The 25668-nt window shown below is 49.7% G+C and overlaps 1 protein-coding gene across 16 annotated transcripts in view; it reads left to right on the top strand.

Annotated features, from left to right (window-relative positions):
• NCOR1 (nuclear receptor corepressor 1) overlaps positions 1-25668 on the top strand; it is a 1251773-nt gene that overhangs the window by 531644 nt on the left and 694461 nt on the right. The gene's annotated exons all lie outside the window — the stretch shown is intronic.

Raw genomic sequence — 25668 nt, 5'->3', positions numbered from 1 at the left:
GGCATGCAGTAACAACACGTCAATAACTTAAAGGACAAATGGCACAACAGTGCTAAACTCACCGTCGCCAAGCACCAGAATATTCCTCAACTTGATTGGTCCCATTCTAGATGTTGATCCAGCTGTTTGTCGTCACATTCTGTTGGAATATGGCTTTTTATGTAGTGGTGCCAATGTGAGGTCACGCCATGCAAAAAGTCTGCACAATCCTTATTAGTTTACTAGGCTTATTTTAATAATCCCACGTGCTCTATTGTGGTAGTGTGGCAAAGCACTTTAGGCTTATCAGAGGGGAGTATTTGTTGCACACACACAGTTAATAAATGGTTCACAAACGCCATAAGAAATCTAAGACCTATTTATAAGAATAAAGCAGCTTTTATAGGAATTTAGACACAAAGATCTTTAAAATAACTTAAGAACAAGCAGAGAGATTGATTTTAAAAGCAAGTAAATAAATTGCTCCAATAACGGGTTCGAGGCATGCGCCTCCAATGCTACAATGTTATCCCATGGGAGAAAAACACACACAACAAACGGGTATTTGCAGGCAGAGTATGGAGCTGTCCTTTGGGACTTAAGGTGCTATGGAGGTAAGATCCAAGGTACCACCAGCATTTTCACTTTGTCTGCCCTGGTGTGTCTCAGTGCAGAGGTGCTGTTTGGGATGGTAACCGCGAGCGCTCAACCTTTGAAGTCAAAGGCTACAACGGGGGACTTGGGGACAAGTCCGGAAGAGCCCCAAGCGGAGCTCAAGTTGTGGGGACTCCTAGGCCAAGGGGTTGCGGTCAGAAGAAGTGGACCTGGGCTGTGGTGCTGAGGGCCTTAGCTGGCTGACCACTTGCTTTTGAGGCTTTCATGGTTGGTTGATCTGCAGAGGAGAGAGAAAAAACAAAGCGAGGGGCCCTCTCGACATGGCTCTCAGTTCCCTTGATGTCTCTTGACATGTAGGAAATCTTCCAAGGCGGTGGGGTCTGCTCTGGACGCGAAACAAGCCATGGCTTGTTTAAGTGCCCCAGTACTCAAGGGCCCAATGTTTTGGTCTGTGATGTGACCGAGGCCACACTGATGCCAACAGCCTGGCGGACGTGGTTGGGTGGTTGGTTCGGGTGGGGGGAGAGAGGTGTTGAAGGTAAGGTGGCTTTAGGGGAAGCAAAGCATATTCATCTATTGGCTGAAATGCACAATGTGAAACGGGAAAAGCTGGGATTTATCCTGGCTTCCCCACTTTGCCAAATTGTATGATCCTAGGCAATTATTTATTCCACTTTTCCTCCATTATCACATATAAGAGGACTTAAAATACAGGACTTCAGGATGCACGCTGTACTAGACTTTCTCCTGTGTTTGACTTAATAAACTATAATGCTGTTCATGTATAATACGAAAATACCACAAAACATGTGGCAGGAATTTTCTTTATCCACTCTTCTTTTCCTTCTCGTGTCTGCTTTATACCCAGTATGTAAAACCTTGCCTAGGGGGTCTTACCTTCAAAGATGAAAAAGCCCCACCCACTTTTTAGTGGTATGATTTATAATCGACTAGTCCAGCCCACCGGGTAAAGATGGTACTAACCCAGTGGTCTCAACCATAGTCCCCTGGGAGAACAAGCTCCTCATGGGGTGAGGAGATCAGAATAAACCATCTTCTGGGCAGTAGGGTACCAGAATGGTGAGAAACTAAGTTAAAACTACCTCAGCATCAATCCAAGAGTTATTCTTTATTAGAGATGATGCTAGGTAGAGTTAAAATAAAACAAAACACCCTTACTTTACAAAGGTGATAGCGGTGATCCGTGGATCTATAATGGATCCATGCACCTTATGTGTATGATCTGTCAACATGTTTTGGCCAATAGCAAGGTACTCGCCAGGCAATAAATCTCAAAACATCCATCCTCTGGCCTTCTTCAGGGCAACTGTGTTCTCATCCGTCTTCTTAGCATGTCTAGCAACTTAGCCTGCACATATGCAAGACTATATAGGCAAGTTCTTACCATTGTCCTCTGTCTCCCTGCAACTGCCAGGGAAAGGCTTCCTCAATCTTTAGGAGGGAGTGGGAGGCACTTTAGTCATGGGTTAGGCCAATCCATAGGACTGCCACTGCGGCAGCCAGAACTACCTCCAAGAGATTGATGAGTTGCAGATATGCCACACTATACAAGTATCTGATTGATTGACGAAGTCCTCCTACTGAAGTGGTGCTCCCTCGGTGGGCCCAATGGCCAGCAACACGGTGAACCATGCAGATGTGGTCCAAGCCTGCAGATGCAGGTGGATGGCTCTGCCACCCCAAGAGAGATAATAGCTGGCTGTCGTAGTGCGGGACAGTCCTCCAGTTGTTGGGAACGATGGACAGCTGCAGAACTAGTTGGGTCTTCGCACCATCAATGCAGCGTTAGGGGCCAGTTTCTGTGTAAATCCTTGGTTCTTGGGGTATCTTCTCTTCTTTGTCCTTCTTCAGTTCCCAGGAAGTCAAATCTGTCTGTATGGTGTCAAGGAGGACCCCCTAAGTACTCAAATTAGGGACATTTAGAGGTGTATGTGGTAGTAGCCAATGGGCTACCGGGGTGTGGAATGTAATAAAATATCTACTTGTCCATGGGACAGTTTGCTTCTTAGATCTATTTGACCTGTACAACAATCTACTTATCCCTTGCCATGTAGTGCAGCGACAAATTAAGGCAGCAATCCCATTATGTAAGCACTCTAACAATAGCTTCTGATTACTATAGTAGGGCTTGAATACTTGCAGTTTCAATCCCTACTATAGCAGTTTCCTTATTTTGCCACCTTTCTGCAGATCTACATACCGGGTCTAGAGGATGCTGCAGAAGTTCCAGGGATGGAATGCCTCTGAGTCTGCAAACCTACTAACTTGAATGTTTCAAGGATTTTCACCAGCTCTTCTCTAATTTTAATGAGAAACATTGGAAGTTTACTCCTGACAATTTGGAGTAGAGGTTCTACCACGGTTAGGAAAAAAATGGTTGGAGGAAAAGTGAACTTGCAAATGCTCAATATATTTTCACATGAGCAAATCCTCACATGCATATTTGCTCGTGCTAAAATACAGTTAACAACTATTTTCTAGGAGTACGATTTCCTGGTCTACTTCTGTAAGTTCTCCTGCATTCATGAACGCCACTAATTCAAAGACCTACACCATGGGTGCACTTTTCAGACTTTTTATTAAAGATTTGGGTCCCTAATTAGGTCTGGCGTTAACAAAGACATTTTGTTTTTATTAAACTTCTATTTCTCTCTCTCTTTATCAACTGGCTTTACTGTGAATGATCGCATTCTGCTCTTCCACAGGAGCATATTGGTACACAAAGTAGTTTTGTTTAGTGCCAGGAACTACTGTGGCAATCGGTGGTGTAACAAAACTGGAGGGCCCCCTGCAAAGAATATAGAGGGCCCCCTGCAAGGAATATAGAGGGCCCCCTGCAAGGAATATAGAGGGCCCCCTGCAAGGAATATAGAGGGCCCCCTGCAAGGAATATAGAGGGCCCCCTGCAAGGAATATAGAGGGCCCCCTGCAATGAATATAGAGGGCCCCCTGCAAAGAATATAGAGGGCCCCCTGCAAAGAATATAGAGGGCCCCCTGCAAAGAATATAGAGGGCCCCCTGCAAAGAATATAGAGGGCCCCCTGCAAAGAATATAGAGGGCCCCCTGCAAAGAATATAGAGGGCCCCCTGCAAAGAATATAGAGGGTGGCCCCCGCAAAGAATATAGAGGGTGGCCCCCGCAAAGAATATAGAGGGTGGCCCCCGCAAAGAATATAGAGGGCCCCCAAAAAAATATAGCCGGGGGTCCCAAATATAGAGCCCCCCAAAGACTATAGAAGGGGGCCCCCTGCTAAGAATATAGATGGGGCCTCCCTCCAGACTCACTTAGAGTAAGCGCTTTGCTGAGGGGGCCCCCAGTAGGGGGGCTGCAGGGCCTTTGTTATGCCACTGGTGGCTATGTGTGCTTTTTGAGAACAAAAGCTTTTTTCTTTTTGCCAGTGTTTGTTACAATGGTGAGGGCTGACAGCTCCCACAACAATAAAGTGTTACAGAGGCCATGTCAAAACAAGACATGCATTGACGAAACCAAAAGACCACCTGCCCTGGTTCTGGCCAGGAGTCCACTTGGCTCCACCAGCCACCTCAGTGCCCCTGACCCTGCCGCCAGGAATAGGAGTTTGAGGCCCTCCACCACCCGCAGGCACCCACCTGCGCCTCATCCCTGGTGCCTAGTGGTAGGCATATCTGGTTGTACTCTGTTTTACTCCATTTTGTGTATTTTTGTTCCTACAATTAGTTTTTTCATTTTCTATACTGTTATGTGCCCCTGTGCCATTTTTGTAGTCCGCTTCGTTTTCCGCCCTATTGTGTGCTTGCCCGTTTTCAGCAGTCTCTCGCCGGTCTCCTGTTCCCTCGCACTGTGGCCCCGCTCCCCTCACGCACCCATTGGCTGTTTTCTCCCAGTTGCTCCTCCCTCCCACCTCCCCCTCTTAATGACGCCCGCTGCGCTTCTGGCCAGGAGTCCACTTGGCTCCACCAGCCGCCTCCGTGCCCCTGACTCTGCCGCTAGGGATAGGAGTTCGACGCCCTCCACCACCTGCAGGCACCCGCCTGCGCCTCATCCCTGGTGCCAATGGTAGGCATATGTGGTTGTACTCTGTTTTACTGCATTTCGTGTATTTTCGTTTTTACAGTTTGCTGCCCACAACCTCACACAATGGTAACCAACCTGCGCAGACTCCCTCGCCCCACTGAAAAGTAACAACACCCACACCGTCAAGCCCCCTGGTTCACCACTGAACTCCAAGCGTGAATGTCGCAAAATTGAGAAAGCATGGCACCAAGAGCCCTCAATGAGCAACTTCTCCGCCCTCAAAACAACCATACCCAAACACCACCAACTCATCCGGACCACCAAACGGTCTTACTACAAAGAACGCATAGATAGTAACTCACACAACAGCAAGGAACTCTTTACCATCGTCAAAGAGCTCACCAAATGTAGGAAGTTGTCTCTGTATGTGCTATTTCAAAGTAAGGAATAGCATGCACAGAGTCCAAGGGTTCCCCTTAGAGGTAAGATAGTGGCAAAAAGAGATAATACTAATGCTCTATTTTGTGGTAGTGTGGTCGAGCAGTAGGCTTATCAAAGGAGTAGTGTTAAGCATTTGTTGTACATACACACAGGCAATAAATGAGGAACACACACTCAGAGACAAATCCAGCCAATAGGTTTTGTTATAGAAAAATATCTTTTCTTTGTTTATTTTAAGAACCACAGGTTCAAATTCTACAAGTAATATCTCATTTGAAAGGTATTGCAGGTAAGTACTTTAGGAACTTTGAATAATTACAGTAGCATTTATACTTTTCACATAAAACACAAATAGCTGTTTTAAAAGTGGACACAGTGCAATTTTCACAGTTCCTGGGGGAGGTAAAGTATTGTTAGTTTTAGCAGGTAAGTAAATTACCTACAGGGTTCAGTTTTGGGTCCAAGGTAGCCCACCGTTGGGGGTTCAGAGCAACCCCAAAGTTACCACACCAGCAGCTCAGGGCCGGTCAGGTGCAGAGGTCAAAGAGGTGCCCAAAACACATAGGCTTCAATGGAGAGAAGGGGGTGCCCCGGTTCCAGTCTGCCAGCAGGTAAGTACCCGCATCTTCGGAGGGCAGACCCAGGGGGGTTTTGTAGAGCACCGGGGGGGACAGGAGTCAGCACAAAAAGTACACCCTCAGCAGCGCGGGGGCGGCCGGGTGCAGTGTGTAAACACGCGTCGGGTTTTCAATGGTTTCCTATGAGAGACCAAGGGGTCTCTTCAGCGATGCAGGCAGGCAAGGGGGGGGGCTCCTCGGGGGTAGCCACCACCTGGGCAAGGGAGAGGGCCTCCTGGGGGTCACTCCTGCACAGAAGTTCCGTTCCTTCAGGTGCTGGGGGCTGCGGGTGCAGGGTCTTTTCCAGCCGTCTGGACTTTAGGTTCAGGCAGTCGCGGTCAGGGGGAGCCTCGGGATTCCCTCTGCAGGCGTCGTTGTGGGGGCTCAGGGGGGACAACTTTGGTTACTCACGGTCTTGGAGTCGCCGGAGGGTCCTCCCTGAGGTGTTGGTTCTCCACCAGTCGAGTCGGGGTCGCCGGGTGCAGTGTTGCAAGTCTCACGCTTCTTGCGGGGATTTGCAGGGGTCTTTAAATCTGCTTCTTGAAACAAAGTTGCAGTTCTTTTGGAGCAGTGCCGCTGTCCTCGGGAGTTTCTTGTCTCTCTTGAAGCAGGGCAGTCCTCAGAGGATTCAGAGGTCGCTGGTCCCTTGGAAAGCGTCGCTGGAGCAGGTTTCTTTGGAAGGCAGGAGACAGGCCGGTAAGTCTGGGGCCAAAGCAGTTGGTGTCTTCTGTTCTTCCTCTGCAGGGGTTTTTCCGCTCAGCAGTCTTCTTCTTCTTGTAGTTTCAGGAATCTACCTTCTTAGGTTCAGGGGAGCCCTTAAATACTAAATTTAAGGGCGTGTTTAGGTCTGGGGGGGTTAGTAGCCAATGGCTACTAGCCCTGAGGGTGGGTACACCTTCTTTGTGCCTCCTCCCCCGGGGAGGGGGTCACATCCCTAATCCTATTGGGGGAATCCTCCATCTGTAAGATGGAGGATTTCTAAAAGTTAGTCACTTCATCTCAGGACACCTTAGGGGCTGTCCTGACTGGCCAGTAACTCCTCCTTGTTATTCTCATTATTTCCTCCGGCCTTGCCGCCAAAAGTGGGGGCCGTGGCCGGAGGGGGCGGGCAACTCCACTAGCTGGAGTGTCCTGCGGTGCTGGAACAAAGGGGTGAGCCTTTGAGGCTCACCGCCAGGTGTTACAGCTCCTGCCTGGGGGAGGTGTTAGCATCTCCACCCCAGTGCAGGCTTTGTTACTGGCCTCAGAGTGACAAAGGCACTCTCCCCATGGGGCCAGCAACATGTCTCTAGTGTGGCAGGCTGCTGGAACCAGTCAGCCTACACAGATAGTCGGTTAAAGTTTCAGGGGGCACCTCCAAGGTGCCCTCTGGGGTGTATTTTACAATAAAATGTACACTGGCATCAGTGTGCATTTATTGTGCTGAGAAGTTTGATACCAAACTTCCCAGTTTTCAGTGTAGCCATTATGGTGCTGTGGAGTTCGTGTTTGACAAACTCCCAGACCATATACTCTTATGGCTACCCTGCACTTACAATGTCTAAGGTTTGGCTTAGACACTGTAGGGGCACAGTGCTCATGCACTGGTGCCCTCACCTATGGTATAGTGCACCCTGCCTTAGGGCTGTAAGGCCTGCTAGAGGGGTGACTTATCTATACTGGCATAAGCAGTGAGAAGCTGGCATGGCACCCTGAGGGGAGTGCCATGTCGACTTACTCATTTTGTTCTCACCAGCACACACAAGCTGGCAAGCAGTGTGTCTGTGCTGAGTGAGGGGTCTCCAGGGTGGCATAAGACATGCTGCAGCCCTTAGAGACCTTCCCTGGCATCAGGCCCCTTGGTACCAGAGGTACCAGTTACAAGGGACTTATCTGGATGCCAGGGTGTGCCAATTGTGGATACAAAAGTACAGGTTAGGGAAAGAACACTGGTGCTGGGGCCTGGTTAGCAGGCCTCAGCACACTTTCAATTCAAAACAGCATCAGCAAAGGCAAAAAGTCAGGGGGTAACCATGCCAAGGAGGCATTTCCTTAAACCAAAGCCAAATCCAGCACCATCGACCCCCCCCCTCACACCCAAAACCTTTGTAACTCCCTCTCCAACTACTTTCACCTCAAAATCTTAGACATACACAACAGTTTCACATCATCCACACCCACCGTCACCACCACCGACATGACCAACAGCACAACACCCCCCTCCCCACCAACCCCCAACCAACTACACTCCTGGACCCCAACCGACGATGAAGAAACCGAAAAAACCATGAACTCCATCCACTCAGCCTCACCCACAGACCCCTGCCCCTACCAAATTTTCAACAAGGCTTGCCCCAGTCATCGCTCCCCAGCTCTGCGCCGTAATCAACAGCTCCTTCGACACTGCAACCTTCCCAGACACCTGGAAGCACGCCAAAGTCAACTCGCTCCTCAAAAAACCCAAAGCAGACCTCGAAGACATCACGAACTACCGCCCCATCTCTCTTCTCCCCTTCCCCGCCAAGGTGGCTGAAAAGATAGTGAACGCCCGACTGTCTCACTTCCTAGAGGAAAACAACGCACTTGACGCCTCCCAGTCTGGATTCCGCAAGAACCACAGCACTGAGACCACCCTCATCTCCTGCACAGACGACATCAGAACCAGAGTGGACAAGGGCAAGACCCTCGCCCTCATCCTCCTGGATCTCTCCGCAGCTTTCCACACTATGCCACCAAATCCTCAGCGCACGCCTTTTTAACAAAGAATCCGACACATGGCCCTAAACTGGCTCACCTCCTTCCTCGCCGAAAGAACCCAGAAAGTCCGCCTCCCTCCCTTCCAGTCCCTAGCAACCAAGATCATCTGCGGGGTGCCCCAAGGATCCTCCCTCAGCCCTACCCTCTTCAACACTTACATGGCCCCGCTCGCCAACATCCTCTGCCCCCACGGAATCACCATCATCTCGTACACAGACGACACCCAGCTCATCATCTCCCTCACCAGGAACCCTATCACCGCCAAGACAGACCTCCACGCCGGACTCCTCGTCATCGCCAAATGGATGACAGCAAGCCACCTCAAGCTCAACTCCAACAAAACAGAACTCATCATCTTCGGGCCCAACAAGACAGTATGGGCCGACCCCTGGTGGCCCATTGCCCTAGGACCACCCCCAACACCCTCCACCCACGCACGCAACCTTAGCAGCTTCTTAGACTCATCTCTCTCTATGGCCCAGCAAATAAACACCATATCGTCCTCCAGTTTCAACACCCTTCGCATGCTACGGAAGACCTTCAAATCGATTCTCTTAGAAACCAGAAAAACAGTCACCCATGCACTTATCAGCAGCAGATTGGTCTACGGCAATGCCCTCTACGCTGGTACCACAGCCAAGCTTCAGCAAAAACTCCAGTGAATCCAGAACGCAACTGCATGTCTCATCCTCAACCTCCCACGCCACAAACACATCTCCGCTCACCTCAGATCCCTTCACTGGCTGCCCATCAGCAAAAGTATCATCTTCAAAGTCCTTATCCACGCTCACAAATCCCTCCACAACACTGGACCAGCCTACCTCAACCAATGAGTAAACTTCCACGCACCTACTCGACTTCTCCGCTCCGCTGACCTGGCCCTCGCCACAGTCCCCCGCATCCAACGCACCACCTCCAGCGGCAGATCCTTCTCCCACCTCTCCTCCAAGACCTGGAACTCCCTTCCCACCAACCTACACAAGACCCAGGACCTCTTAACTTTCAGAAAGCGCCTCAAGACATGGCTTTTTGAGTAGTAAACTGCACCCCTTGTCCCCCCACCCCCAAAGCGCCTTGAGACCCTATCGGGTGAGTAGTGCGCTTAATAAATGTTTTGATTGATTGATTGATTGATTGAAAAGACTCACAAACATGTTGGATCGCTTCACTTTGCCAAAGCTTGTTTATTTTCATGCTTCCTATAATCTTGTCAAATGGTTACACTGATTTTCCATTAGGAATATTTTTTGGAAATACTAACATGCATCAACATTTTATTAAATGACGCTTCAGAAAAATAGCACCTACAATTTCATTGTAGCGAAACTTTTTTTTTCCTACTTGCATTTTTTCTGAACATTTTATTTTGAAAGCAAAAAATCATGACACTTGCTTATAAGCTTCTGCAAATATTTGCATCTTATCTGAGAGCATTATACTTAGCGTCATATTGCTAAACTTTTCAAACGTGTGTACACTTTTTTTTTTTATAACTGGAACCACTGTCAGTAGTGCACAGTGACCTTAAAATGTTTAATTACAGTGCTCACCCTAATAAAGAAGGATTTTCATTAATGAACCATAAATACAAGTTCGAACAGCATTAACATATGGGCACACATTACCTTAACTGCAGACAGTTCCCTTCTGTGTAAAGTGGCAGCCAAAGGGTTTGTGCTTCAGGGGGTTGGGCCTACTTGTCCCAAGGACAAAATAAACATGAAAACATGTTGCCCTTGACCCCAAACAATTTGTCCTGGGTGTCGGGCGATAGGAATTCTACATCCCAGGGCTACTGACCACTAGGGCAGCTGTGCCCCCTATATAACCACTTCCTGTGGGGAGTGGGCATAACCCTGACACAGAGGTCCCTTTTTCACCAAAAACAAGAGGGTGAAACCCTTCTCTGGCTGTTTACTTCAGGTAGCCAACCTTAAGGATGTGGCTAGCCTCTGGGTAATGTGTGCCTCCTGAATGACTAATTTCTCACCTGCTCTGTTGCCTTATGGGCCCCAGGGCAGTGGATGGCGTTCTGCAGATCTAGGTGGAAGCTGGTCAAAGACAGCAGAGGCTTTGAAGCCTCTGGCCCTGTTATGCTAAATTGCTAGACATCCTTCTGGAGGAGGTGAGAACACTTTCTGCCAAGCAGGCATTGTTCTTGGCATCTGAGAGTGGGCTTCTTGGCATCTGAGAGTGGGCTCTCCCATGCAGGGGGCCAGAAACCAGTCTGTGGTGGCTGGCTGGCTGGAAGATACCAGTCAGCCAACACACTAAAAGAGACTAGTAGAGCTACAGGGATGCCCTGTGGATGCATGTCCCAATAAATCTGATCCTGGCATCATTACAGATTTATTAACACAAGGTATTTGATACCAAACACCATTACTTTCAGTGAAGTTTTGTAACTTATAATAAGACTCTGCGTCTGAATCCACTCCAGCACCTGGAGAATCGAAGCCAACTCCTTTGCTGCCTAAGTACAAGGTGCCCATTGTACTCTTCGAGTTGGAGTCAATGCGATCTCTGAGGCAGTGCTTCGTTTCCATCAAACCGCAACAATCACCGCTTCACACTCCACCTCAACAAGGAAGATTCCATACATTATATAAGTTGTTTTGCACAGATTCTGACAACTTTTATAACATAGGTAATTAAATTGGCCAATCCTACCATGAAGAGAATTGGTATGAATAATTCAGAGAACCCACTGGCCTGGGCACCTTTTCTCATAATGGCCTTCTCACACCTCCAGGTCCTGCCACTGAAGAGAGTGCTTCCTTTCTGGTGGTCATGTCGAGGGCTGCTGGTAAAGTTTTACCCTTCAGCTCCCCACATCAGTGGTCAAAACCAATGTCTTGACTGAAGTTCTCCAACAGGGGCAAATTACTACTGATACTGAACCCCTACTACCTTTTAACATGGGACCCACTAATACCCTCTTGGGCATGGGCCAAACCTTGCTTTGCCCATGCCTCAGACCTCCCTGTCCCCCACCCACCCCCACGTAAATTGCAAGTTGCCACCAACCTGCCCCAGGCTGCATTGGTTTTTACGGTTTAGGGCAGAGGCACCACATACCAACAGCCACTTCAGTCTCAGCAAAGTGTCTGGAGCTTAGAGAACTGGTGCTGATTACATTGCCTCTTTCAGGGTGTCAAAGACCTTTTGACAATTAACCATCCAGTTTACTTTTCTTTGGATCTTCTTGGAGGTACGTTCTGTGGGTGGGGGGGGAGAGAGAGGGGACACAATCTGCCCAAATCCCTTCACAAACCTCATGTAATATCCAGTCAAGCCAAGGAATGCCCTGACTTGAGTCTGGTTGGAAGGAGCCTTCCCAATCCACAAATTGTCTTGATCTTGGGCTGTTGGGGGTTGGACCTGGCCTGCACCTAAAACGTGGCCCAGGTATACAACTGTACTCCGCCCTATCTGGCATTTGGATGCCTTGATAGTAAGGCCTGCAGATTGCAGGGCCTGCAAAACCTTCCCCAGGTGAACTAGGTGACCTGCCAGGTGGAGCTAAAGACAGCAGTATCATTCAAATATGCTGCACTGAATGTCTCCAACCCAGCAAGGACTTGATTTACCAACCTTTGGAAGGTGGCGGAGGCATTTTTTAAACCAAAAGTCATAACAGTGAACTGATAATGCCCATCAGGTGTGGAGAATGCTGTCTTTGCTTTTGCTGTTGGTGCCATGCGAATTTGCCAGTACCATGCAGTCAAGTCAAAGGGTCTCAGAAACTTTGCTGCGCCTAATTTGTCTATGAGCTCATCAGCCATAGGTATGGGGTGAGCATCTGTCTTGGTGAGAGAGTTGAGACCTCTGTAGTCCAAACAGAACCTAATTTCTTTCTTTCCACCTTGGGGATGAGGCTTGGGGACTAGGACCACTGGGCGACCACAGGGGCTGTCAGAGGGTTCTATAAACCCTAAATCCAGCATCTTGTTGACTTCAAATTTGATGCTCTCCTTAACCTGGTCAGACTGCTGGTAGATCTTGGATTTGACAAGCAAGCTGTCTCAAGTGTCCACATCATGGGTACACCAGTGTGTCTGTCCAGGTGTTAAGGAGAAGAGCTCTGCATCCTGCTGCAGGCCTTGCCTGCAGTCAGCCTGATGTTGGGCAGTAAGGGTGTCTGAGTAGAAAACTACATCAATTGATCCATCTTTGGGACTTGAAAAGAGAAGTTCAGCAAGCGGTTCACTCTCTGCGTCCTGATCCTCATCAGTAACCATCAGCATGGTTACATCAGTCCTGTCACAGAAAATCTTGAGGCAGTTCACGTGGATCACCCTCTTGGGTGCCCTGCTTGGGCCGGGTCTGCCAAGTAGGTGACATCGCTTTTCTTTTCAAAGATAAGGTAAGGAACACTCCACCTGTCCATAAGGGCACTTGGAGCCACAGATTCCAGAAGTCACACCTTTTGCCCTGGTATAAACTCTTACCAGTGCAGCCTTTTGGCCATACCATTGCTTCTGGAGCTGTTGACTCGCCTCAATGTTTTTTTTATGCTTTCTCCATGTACTCTGCAATCCTAGAACACAGGCCTAGTACATAGTCCACCACATCTTGCTGAGGTTTGTGGAGAGGTCTCTCCCAACCCTCATTTACAAAGCAAGTGGTTCCCTAACAGGATGGGCCAACAGAAGCTCAAAGTGGGGAAACTCTACTCCTTTCTGAGGCACCTCTCTGTAGATAAAAGGCAGGCATGGCAAAAGGACATCCCTTCTCCTTTTGAGGTTTTTCAGGGTGTCCCGTGATCATACCTTTCAGTGTCTTCTAGAACCTTTCAACAAGTCCATTGGTTTGTGGGTGATAAGGTGTTGTGAACTTGTACGTCACCCCACATTCAGTCCACATATGTTTTAGGTAAGCTGACATGAAGTTAGCATCTATGTCTGAAACCATCTCCTTAGGAAACCTTACCCTGGTAAAGACACCAACAAGGGACTTTGCTACTGCGGGGCTCTAATAGACCCAAGAAGAATTGCTTCAGGATACCTGGTAGCATGATCCATTACTGCCAGTAAATATTGGTTTCCTGAGGCTGTGGAGTGGTTCAGGTGGACCCACTATGTTTACACCAACCCTCTCAAAGGGACCGCTGTAGGTAACTGACCTGGTGTTTGGTGAGCACCTATGGTCTTATGTTATACCAGGTCCACATATTCCATGTTAGTGAAGTGTAGGCAGTATCTAGAAGCCAGGCCCTCTAGAGGTAGCTGTGGATGAGCAGCCAAGACTTATCTAGGAGACATGCAAAGCTTATCCAATACCACTGTAGTCACCCACAGGGTTAAAAAAATTAATAAAGGTGCTTTACTATAGTAACACAAATACTAAAATACTGCTTAGGTAATACCCCAACTGGAGGTAAGTAAGCACACTATTATATACACATTAGAAATCAGTAAATAGCATAGAAAGCAATACGTATTGGTAAAAGCAATAGCAATTAGTGAGGGCCAAACCATATTCTAAAAAAGTTGAATGTGGATGTCAGTCCCAACCCAAGTAAGTGGAATCAGTAGAGGGGAGCTAGAGGATCTAAGAACCCCAAAAGTTGAGTACCAGAGTTACCCTAGTGACCAGGAGAGCAGGTACCTGGTTTTCCCCAAACCCAACTAGATGAATTTGGGAAAGGTTTGTACAAGACCCAGACAAGACTTGAAGAACCCAAAGGTGGAGCCTGTCAGATGAGGACCTGCAAAGAAAGGGGACCAAGTCCAGTTCTAGTTGGAGTGTCCGGCTGTGGCAGGAGCCACTATCCACCCTTCTGTGGATGCAGAACCAGGTTAACGGTGGACAAAGAAGGTCAGCAGTGCAACACAGGAGCAGGAGAGGAGTTCCAGTAGTGATGCAAGTATTGTCCCACGTCGGCAGTTGTGATGCAGTGGGTCAGTGGTGCTGGAACACCACCAACAAGCCTTGGCAAAACTCGGAGAAGAAGGTTTTGCAAAGCTGAAGAGGACCAGCAAGTTCCAGGGGACTTGATCAAAGGAGGGGAGTCTGGGTTGACACTCAGCAGCCCCACAGATGACCCACTGGCAGCGGGCACAGGACTCACGGTGAGTCCCACTTAGCACACCTGAAGGAGTGTCCTACATCGCTGGAGCAACAGGCAGGAGACAGCGTTGCAATAAGTGCTGAAGGCCGGGGATTCATGGAGCTTGAAGATCCCTTGGCCCAAGAGCTCAACCTGGTAAGGTTCACTTTCTTTTAGCTCAGTCCCCTCTGGGGTGGATATGTCTTCTTCCTGAGGATTTTGCTGTTTAGAAGCTGGTCCCCCAGTCTTCTTGCCCTTTCTCTTGGAAGGTTGGGCCAATAGGGATTCCCAGCATGGCTTTTGAACTCTACCAGCTCATGCTGATGACACTGGGTCATTTTTTTCTTTCTTTTTTTTTCTTTTGGTATGGTTACCCCCCACTTTTTGCCTGCTGTTAGTGTGTTTCTGATGGATACAACTACCTGTGGATTCCTCACCTAATGAATACTCCCATGGCGCCAGCATTCGACGGAAATCTTCTTACTAGTCTCTGCACGTCGACGAGGACGTCACTCTAGCCCACGCGACGCCATCTGACGTCATACAGGCAATAAGAGGTCCTCGACGACGTGCGGACGTCAGTTCCCTTTTTTCCGTGCATTCGAAACGGTTATCTTCGAGGGAGCAACTGTTACTTTTTTGGTTACAGTGTATTTTTGCTGCGTAGTCTTTCGCTGTGGTAATAATGTCGCAGAGAAAGTCTGGATTTAAGCCTTGTCGTGAGTGTGGAGGCAAGATGTCGGTGACGGATCCTCATTCCGATTGCCTTTGGTGTTTGAGCTCCGACCACGACGTCTCGACTTGTGATTCATGCCAGCACATGAATCCAAAGGCCCTCAAGGAACGTGAGGCGAAGCTGTTTATGGCTAAATCGAAGGAGAAGCATCACAAGAAGTCTTCTTCTCCAAGACATCGGCGTCATCGAGACTCCAGGCGCCGTAGAGAATCTCGGCGTCATTCGAAGGAGACTCGTTCCAGGTCTTCGGATCGGCGCCGAAGGACATGGGAGATCAGTCCCACGGTTACGCCGCATCCTTCGACGCCGTTGCCCTCTCCGGCGTCTCCAACTTCACCTGGACAGGCGTCGGTGATTTAGGTATTGGAGCCTCAGGTGTTTTCTCCGGCGCAGACGTCGAGGCCGGCGTCGGGGTTGCCTCCGAGACAGGCACCTCAGTATCCGGCTTTTCCCACCCCTGGAGCCGATAGTTCCGCATTCTTGAATGCGATGTATGCCATCTTCCAACAGGTGGCTCCAGGGGGTGCTCCGGCTGGGCCTTTGGCCTTTTCTTTGGGTGATCCTGCGCCTCTTCGGCCGGCACCCTTTATGCCCTTTCTCCCTTTTGGGAACGTGGGCTCGGCGCCAGTGTCGGCGCCGGTGGCCGCTCCGGTGGCTTCAGAAGGATTGGCCCCGGGGATTTCCATCCCGTCGACGTCGGGATTTCGGCCTGTGACTCCGGTGGGTCCATCTGCTTCAGCTGCTCTTTTGTCGGCGCCGAAGTTACCTGTGGCGCCGGACGCGGCGTCGGTGGCTTCTGAAGATCGGCGCCGATCCTCGACTTCGGCGGAGGCATTGTCGACTCCGCGTATTGAACAACGACTTCATTCCAGGAGACGTGCTCTCCGTGTATTAGAAGAGCAGGAGTACCAACGAGCCCTGGAGGAAGGAGAGCTAGAGGACTCAGGTGATGGGCTGCGTGGACTGGAGTCGGCCAGTGGGCTGGACACTTCCCCTGAGTGGGATCTTTCGTCCCCGGGGGAATATACTGAGGAGGCTGCTTCCTTTCATGCAGTGGTACGGAAGGCAGCTAGTTTTTTGGACCTGCCTTTGCCGGTGGTGGAGGCTAAACAAAACCTTTTAACAGAGGTGCTACATCCGGCCTCAGCTGCGGCGGAGCCTCTGTTGCAATTTAATGACGCTCTGCTGGATCCGGTGTTAGAGGTGTGGAAGAGGCCGGTATCTTACCCAGCAGTTCACAGAGCCGTGGCCAGGAGGTATCGAGCGGCTCCGACTGACCCTGGGTTTCTATCTAGGCACCCTACGCCGGAGAGCTTGGTGGTGCAGGCCTCCTGTTCATCCAAGTCAGCGCCTGGTTCTTTCCCGACGGTGCCTGGGGACAGAGATTCAAAGAAGCTAGAGGCGCAGTCGAAGAAGATTTTTTCGTCCTGCAGTCTGGCGTTAAAAGCCACCAATGCAACCTGTATCCTGGGGAGGTATATTCATGCTCTGATGGATGACATTTCCTCATCGTTTACAGAGCTTCCCCAGGGTCTTTTGGATCTTGTCTCAAATGCCCAGGCTGCTGCGACCCAGATTATCCAGACGGGACTGGATACCACTGACTCGGTAGCCAGAGCAATGGGCACAACTGTGGTGGCAAGGAGACAGGCCTGGCTCCGTAACTCGGGCTTTTCTGCAGATGTACAGTCCACATTGTTGGATCTCCCGTTTGATGGGGACAAACTGTTTGGAGCCAAGGCTGATTCGGCCTTGGAACGTTTTAAGGAAAGCAGGGCCACGGCTAAGTCGTTAGGGCTCCAAGCTCCTTCTTCCACGGCCTCTTCCAGATTTTTCAGGAGGTTTCGTGGATTTGGGCGTGGCTCTTCCTCCTCTTCCTTTCGGGGAAGATATCAGCAACCTGCCTCTTCCCATCCCTATAGATCTTTCAGGGGGAGAGGTAGGGTCCGCACCAGAGGAGCCTCTCAGCAGCACTCTGCCTCTTCCTCATCCTCTGGCGGGGTGCAGCAGGGGAAGCAGCCTTAGGCTTCCACCATTTCCCACTCACTCCTCTCCTGTAGGGGGAAGATTACAGCATTTTCTCACCAAATGGAAGACTGTTACAACGGACACTTGGGTTCTCAGTATTGTGGGAAAAGGCTACACCCTTCCCTTTCGGGAGTTCCCGCCCCTCATCCCGCCCCGCCCTTCTTATTGTTCAGAAGAACACCTCCTGTTGCTAGAACAGGAGGTACAAGCCCTCCTTTCCAAGGGCGCGGTGGAGTTGGTCCCAGAGCAGGAAAGGGGTCGAGGATGTTACTCAAGGTATTTCCTGATTCCCAAGAAGGATGGTCGTTTGAGACCAATTCTGGACCTGAGGATCTTGAATTGGTTCCTCAAGCAGGAAAAATTCAAGATGCTGACCCTAGCACAGGTGCTTTTGGCGTTGAACAAGGAAGACTGGATGGTGTCTGTCGACTTGCAGGATGCTTACTTTCATATCCCGATACTCAAGTCACACAGGAAGTATCTCCGGTTTGTGGTGGGATCGCAACACTATCAGTTTGCGGTCCTTTCGTTTGGTCTTACTTCAGCACCTCGAGTCTTCACGAAGGTGATGTCGGTGGTTGCGGCAGAACTCAGAAGGAAGGGGATAGCAGTATTCCCTTACTTGGACGACTGGTTGATCAAAGCCAAGTCCCCGGAGCTTGTGTCGCATCATCTGCAGTCAACAACCCAGTTGTTGTTCGACCTGGGTTTTTCGGTGAACGAGCCCAAATCTCACCTAGAGCCCTCTCAGCGCCTCCTGTTCATAGGGGCAGTACTGGATACAACATTGGGTTGGGCCTTTCCTCCGCCTCAGCGGATTCAAGATATTCAGGATTTGGTTCCAATGTTTCAAAATGGAGCGGTAGTTCCAGTCCTCAAGGTCCTTCGTCTGCTCGGTCTTTTTGCCTCCTGCATTCTGTTGGTCACGCATGCTCGCTGGCACATGAGGGCTCTTCAGTGGTGCCTCCGAAGGCAGTGGTCTCAACACAAAGGGGATCTAGAGGGTACTGTCAAGATCTCCAGAGATGCTGCTGTGGATTTGAAGTGGTGGATTGCAAGCAACAATCTTTCACAAGGAAAGCCGTTCCAGCAGTCGCCACCAGTGGCCACAGTCATAACGGATGCTTCCACTCTAGGGTGGGGAGCTCATCTGGGGGATCTGGAGATCAAAGGTCTTTGGTCTCCAGAGGAACAGATGTTTCACATCAATCTGTTAGAGTTACGGGCTGTACGTCTGGCTCTCAAGGCCTTCCTCCCTTCCCTTCGTGGTCAGTCGGTACAGGTCCTAACGGACAATACTACCACGATGTGGTACATAAACAAGCAGGGAGGAGTGGGGTCGTACCTTCTCTGCAGAGAAGCTCTTTGACTATGGTCCTGGGCAAAGGACCATCAGATTTGCTTGATAGCAAACCATCTGGCCGGAGTCTTGAACGTGCGTGCGGACAGTCTCAGTCGCCATTTCTCGGCAGACCACGAGTGGCGTCTCCATCCAGATCAAGTCCGTTTAATCTTCCAGAGGTGGGGGTTTCCTCGGGTAGATCTGTTTGCCACTCGAGAAAACGCGCATTGTCCGTTGTTCTGCAGCCTCCAGTATCCGATGCAGGGAGCGTTGGGGGACGCGTTTCAAATAACCTGGTGCGGCCAGTTGCTTTACGCGTTTCCTCCCATACCCTTGATTCCTCGAGTATTGAGGAAGCTTCGCCAGGACCGGGCTCTAGTCATCCTAATAGCTCCGGATTGGCCAAGGAGGGTATGGTGCTCCGACCTTCTCCAACTCTCAATGTGCCCTCCGCTCCGTCTCCCTTTCAGGGCAGACCTCCTCTCGCAGTCGCAGGGGCAGGTTCTACACCCCAACCTCCAGAGTCTGCACCTGCATGCCTGGAGATTGAACGGGGCAACCTGAGTTCCTTCTCTCTCCCGCCTGAGGTAGTGGATGTTATGTTAGCGGCCAGGCGACACTCCACTAAATCTATCTACGCTAATAGATGGTCTAAATTTGTTGCGTGGTGTGGAGAGAGGCAGATTGATCCTTTGCATTCTCATCTATCGGACGTTTTGTCTTTTGCTCTGTCTCTAGCGCAGAAAGGTTGTGCAGTGGCTACCATTAAGGGTTATTTATCGGCCTTGTCAGCCTTCATATGTCTTCCAGACCAACCATCTTTATTTAAATCCCCTATTGTTATCAGATTCCTGAAAGGTCTTCTAAATAAATATCCTCCAAAGCCATTCGTTATGCCGCAATGGGATTTGTCCTTGGTCCTGACTTTCCTTATGGGGTCCCCTTTTGAACCTATGCATTCTTGCCCCTTAAGGTATTTGGTTTTAAAAACAGTCTTCCTGATAGCTATAACATCAGCAAGGAGGGTGAGTGAGTTGCAGGCCTTATCAGTAAAGCCCCCTTATACAACTTTTTATGGGGATATGGTGGTGTTGAGGACCAAGGCTGCTTTCCTCCCGAAGGTTGTTTCACCCTTCCATTTGGCTCAGGCAATTACTTTGTCCACGTTCTATCCTCCGCCTCATCCTTCCAAAGAGGAAGAAAGACTGCACCGTCTGGACCCAGAGAGAGCGTTGAGCTTCTTTATTGATAGAACAAAGGATTTCAGGCTGGAGGATCAGCTGTTTATTGGATACGTGGGCAAGAGGAGAGGAAAGGCAGTCCACAAGAGAACACTATCCAGGTGGGTTGTTCTTTGCATTAAAATCTGTTACTCTTTGGCAAAGAAGGATCCTCCTGAGGGCATTAGAGCTCATTCCACCAGAGCTAAGTCGGCCACTTCGGCCTTGGCCAGAGGTGTTCCTGTGGTCGACACCTGCAAGGCCGCAACTTGGTCGTCCCTTCACACTTTTGCAAAACATTACTGTTTGGATTCTGAGGTTAGAAGGGACGGCCATTTTGCACGGTCAGTGCTGCAGGATTTCTTGGTTTGACCATTTAGGCACCCACCGCCGGGCGTGGTACTGCTTTGGGACTCTATTCATTAGGTGAGGAATCCACAGGTAGTTGTATCCATCAGAAGAACGAGTTACTTACCTTCGGTAACGACTTTTCTGGTGGATACATTAGCTACCTGTGGATTCCTCACGGTCCCACCCGCCTCCCCGTTGCCTTTCTGGTCTTACCAAGTAATCCTTGAGTACGCTCCTCTTGGTCTTTGAGGGTGCAATAGATGTTGTATATAATATATTTATATATATGTATATATGTATATATCTTTGTGTATATACTTGATGTGTATATATTTTAAAAAAAAAGAGAGTTATATATATATATATATATATATATATAAAAGATTTACAGTTATTCATGCAATGTTGTGTATTTTTACAATGTAATGGGATGTTGCCTTGCTCTTTCATTGCATTGCCTGGTTGTTCTCATGCACGTAAAAAATTTGATTGGTACTGACGTCCGCACGTCGTCGAGGACCTCTTATTGCCTGTATGACGTCAGACGGCGTCGCGTGGGCTAGAGTGACGTCCTCGTCGACGTGCAGAGACTAGTAAGAAGATTTCCGTCGAATGCTGGCGCCATGGGAGTATTCATTAGGTGAGGAATCCACAGGTAGCTAATGTATCCACCAGAAAAGTCGTTACCGAAGGTAAGTAACTCGTTCTTTTGACTTTGTTCACTGGGATCCTGCTAACCAGGACCCCAGTGACCGTGCTCTCTTCCTCTAGATTTGGTTGTTACTAACTTTTTACACCCCACAATTGGCATACTGGGGCCCACATATAAGTCCTCAATATATAGTACCTAGGTACCCAGGGCATTGGGGCACCAGGGGTTCCCTGTGGGCTGCAGCATATATTATGCCACACATGGGAGCCCATGCAAAATGTGTCTGCAGGCCTGCCATTGCAGCCTCTGTGAAAATGTGCATGGACCTTTTCACTACAGGTCACTGCACCAGGTCACTGTAAGTCACCCCTATGGCAGGCCCTCCTAGCCCAGAGGGCAGGGTGCAAGTACCTGTGTGACACCCCTACATGAACAGAGGTGCCCCAACGAACTCCAGCTCCATTTTCCTGGTCTTCGTGTGAGGTAGCCATTTTACCTGCTTACTGGCCATAGTTCACTATCTATATCCATTACATAATGGTAACTCCAAACCTAGGCATGTTTGGTATCAAACATGTCGGAATCATACCCCAATACCTTTGCCAGTATTGGTTGCATGATTCCATGCACTCTGGGGGCTTCTTAGAGGACCCCCAACTTTTCTTCTACCAATTTGCAAGGTTTTCCCAGGCAACCCATGCAACTGTCATCCTACGGATGGGTTTCTGCCCTCCTGCTGCTTGACCAGCACAAGCAGGGGAAGGCAGAACGAAGGATTTCCTGTAGGAGAAGGAGGCAACCCCCCCCTCCTCCTTTGGAAATAGGTATTACAAGGCTTGGTAGGGGTAGCCTCCCCAAGCTACTTGTTTGCTTTGAAGGGCACATTTGGTTCTGCCTTACTTGGCGTGAGCTAGTCAGGCAGCAGGAAGGCAGAAACCCATCTGAGGGGTGGCAGCAGTGTGGGCTGCCCAGAAAACCCCAGAAAGCTGGTAAGAGCAATGCTGGGGGTCCTTGAAGAACCCCGAGAGGGCATGTAATCATACAACCAATACTATCAACAGTATTGGGGTGTGATTCTGACATGTTTGATACCAAACATGTCCAGGTTCGGAGTTACCATTATGTAGCTGGACATAGGTAGTAACCTATGTCCAGTACATGCGTAACATGGCATCGCCGCACTCATGAAGTCCATGAAAATGGAGCTGGAGTTCGTTGTGGGCATCTCTGCTCATGCAGGCGTGCCCTCACACACAGGTACCTGCACCCTGCCCTCTGGGCTAGGAGGGCCTGCCAAAGGGGTGACTTATAGGTGGCAGTGGCAGGCCTGCAGACATATTTTACATGGGCGCCCCAGGGGTGGCATAATACATGCTGCAGCCCAGGGGGAACCCCTGATAACCCCAATGACCTGCGTACCGTATACTAGGGACTTATAATGGGGCAAGAGTATGCCAAATGTGGGGTGTTTGTGGCCCAAACAATCAAGTTTAAAGTGAGAGAGCACAGTCACTGGGGTCCTGGTCAGCAGGTTGCACACAGTCAAAACATACTGACAAGAGACAAGAAAGTGGGGGTAACCATGCCAAAAAGAGGGTACTTTCCTACATAGCCCCTCCTCCTTCTTGAATGCCCACACCACAGCAAAGGCCTCTCTTTCTATGGCTGACCAATGATTTTCCCTGGGGGTCAGCCTTCTGCTTATAAAAACTACAGGTTGGTCCTGGCCCTCTGTGTTAAGTTGAGACAGTACTGCCCCCACCCCTACCTCAGAAGCATCAGCCTGTACTATGAATTGCTTGAAGTAGTTGGGACTTCTCAAAATAGGTGCAGAGCACATGCCCTGTTTGAAGACCGTCAAAAGCTTTCTGGCAGCTAGCTGTCCATAAAAATTTCTTTGCCAGCTTTTTGAGGTGCGGTCATTAAGAGGGGCTACAATGTAGCAATAGTTTTCAATGAATCTCTTGTAGTACCCAGTGAGGCCTAAAAGGGCTCTAACCTGGGTCTGCGTATTAGAGGGAAGTCCAATCAAAAATGTTTTGGATCTTCCCCTGCAGTGGCTAAATCTGACTTCCACCTACCAGGTGGCCCAGATATACAACCTTCCCCTGCCCTGTCTGGAACTTAGATGCCTTGGTAGTGATGCCTGCTTTCTGCAGAGCCTCCAAAACATTCCACAGGTGGACCGGGTGATCTTCCCAGGTGGAGCTAAAGACAGCTATATCATCAAGATAAGATGCACTATAGTCTTCCAGTCCTTGGAAAACTGTATTCCCCAGCCTCTGAAATGTGGAAGGTTCATTTTTCAGCCCATAGTGCCCACCAATGGTTGAAAATGCTGTTTTTGGCTTTGCATCCTTTGATAATTTAATCTGCCAAAAACCAGCAGTTAAATCAAAGGTGCTTAGATACATGGCAGATGCCAGTGTAGCTATTAGCTCATCTGCCATAGGGATAGGATGCGCATCTGTGTTAGTCAACACAAAACCTTAGTTCTCTCTTGCAATTTTGAGAGTGAGTGTTTGAGACCAGAAACACAGGACTAGCCCAATGGCTGTCTGAGGGCTCAATGACTCCCAGCTCTAGCATCTTCTGAACTTCGAACTTGATGCAGTCTCTGACATGGTCAGGTTGTCTGTAAATTTTACTTTTGATTGGCAAACTGTCTCCTGTGTCAATGGTGTGTTCACACCAAGTGGTTTGACCAGGTGTTGATGAGAACATTTCTGGGAACTGTCCCAGGATATTCCTGCAGTCTTTTTTTGTGACTTAGAGAGGCAGTCAGCAAGGACTACCCCATCAACTGAGCCATCAGCTGCAGTGTGGGGAGAGCGATCAGGGAGAAAGTCACTGTCCTCTTCCTTTCCCTCATCAGTGGCCATGAGCAGTCTCATATCAGACCTGTCATAGAAGGGTTTTAGGCGGTTCACATGAAGTACCCTGAGGAGGCTTCTGGGAGTGCCCAGGTCTACCAGGTGGGTAACCTCCCCCTTTTTCTCTGCTACAGTGTGGGGACCACTCCATCTGTCATGGGGTGCCCTGGGAGCCACAGGCTGCAAGATCCATGCGTTTGTCCTGGCTGGTGTACAGTCAGTACAGCCTTCTGGTCATGATATAGCTTTTGCAGCTCCTGGCCGGCCTGAACGTTTTTAGTGGCCTTCTTCATGTACTCAGCCATCCTTGATCTGAAGCGAAGCACATAGTCCACTATGTCTTGCTTGGGAGGCTTGAGAGGTTGCTCCCAGCCTTCTCTTACAAGTGCAAGAGGATCCCTAACAGGGTGCCCCAACAAGAGTACAAATGGGCTGTAGCCAACACCTTCTATGGGACCAACCTATAGGCAAAGAGGAAGCATGACTATAGGACATCCCATCTCCTTCTGAGCTTTTCAGAGACCCATTGTGTAAGGAAATGCCTCCTTGGCATGGTTACCCCCTGACTTTTTGCCTTTGCTGATGCTAAGTTTTGATTTGAAAGTGTGCTGAGGCCTGCTAACCAGGCCCCAGCACCACTGTTCTTTCCCTAACCTGTACTTTTGTTTTCACAATTGGCACACCCTGGCATCCAGGTAAGTCCCTTGTAACTGGTACCCCTGGTACCAAGGGCCCTGATGCCAGGGAAGGTCTCTAAGGGCTGAAGCAAATCTTATGCCACCCTGGGGACCCCTCACTCAGCACAGACACACTGCTTGCCAGCTTGTGTGTGCTAGTGGGGATAAAACGACTAAGTCGACATGGCACTCCCCTCAGGGTGCCATGCCAACCTCACACTGCCTATAGGTATAGATAAGTCACCCCTCTAGCAGGCCTTACAGCCCTAAGGCAGGGTGCACTATACCATAGGTGAGGGCATAAGTGCATGAGCACTATGCCCCTACAGTGTCTAAGCAAAACCTTAGACATTGTAAGTGCAGGGTAGCCATAAGAGTATATGGTCTGGGAGTCTGTCAAACACGAACTCCACAGCACCATAATGGCTACACTGAAAACTGGGAAGTTTGGTATCAAACTCCTCAGCACAATAAATGCACACTGATGCCAGTGTACATTTTATTGTAACATACACCCCAGAGGGCACCTTAGAGGTGCCCCCTGAAACCTTAACCAGCTACCCGTGTAAGCGGACTGGTTTTAGCAGCCTGCCACACTCGAAACATGTTGCTGGCCACATGGGGAGAGTGCCTTTGTCACTCTGTGGCTAGTAACAAAGCCTGCACTGGGTGGAGATGCTTATCACCTCCCCCTTGCAGGAGCTGTAACACCTGGCGGTGAGCCTCAAAGGCCCACCCCCTTTGTTACAGCACCACAGGGCATTCCAGCTAGTGGAGTTGCCCGCCCCCCTCCGCCCACGGCCCCACTTTTGGCGGCAAGGCCGGAGGAGATAATGAGAAAAACAAGGAGGAGTCACTGACCAGTCAGGACAGCCCCTAAGGCAACCTGAGCTGAAGTGACTCTGACTTTTAGGAATCCTCCATCTTGCAGACGGAGGATCTCCCCAATAGGGATAGGAATGTGACCCCCTCCCCTTGGGAGGAGGCACAAAGAGGGTGTAGCCACCCTCAGGGCTAGTAGCCATTGGCTACTGCCCTCCCTGACCTAAACACACCCCTCAATTCTGTATTTAGGGGCTCCCCTGAACCTAGGAACTCAGATTCCTGCAACCTAAGAAGAAGACTGCTAAGCTGAAAAACCCTGCAGAGAAGACGGAGACACCAACTGCTTTGGCCCCAGCTCTACCGGCCTGTCTCCCCACTTCTAAAGACACTGCTCCAGCGACGCTTTCCCCAGGACCAGCGACCTCTGAATCCTCAGAGGACTGCCCTTCTCTAGAAGGACCAAGAAACTCCCGAGGACAGCAGCACTGTTCACCCAAGACTGCAACTTT

This window comes from Pleurodeles waltl, chromosome 3_1 (genome assembly GCF_031143425.1).
Source record: "Pleurodeles waltl isolate 20211129_DDA chromosome 3_1, aPleWal1.hap1.20221129, whole genome shotgun sequence".
In the NCBI taxonomy this organism is placed as follows: domain Eukaryota; kingdom Metazoa; phylum Chordata; class Amphibia; order Caudata; family Salamandridae; genus Pleurodeles; species Pleurodeles waltl.
Note: the sequence above shows the minus strand (reverse complement) of the source record. Positions and strands in the feature narration are given on the sequence as shown.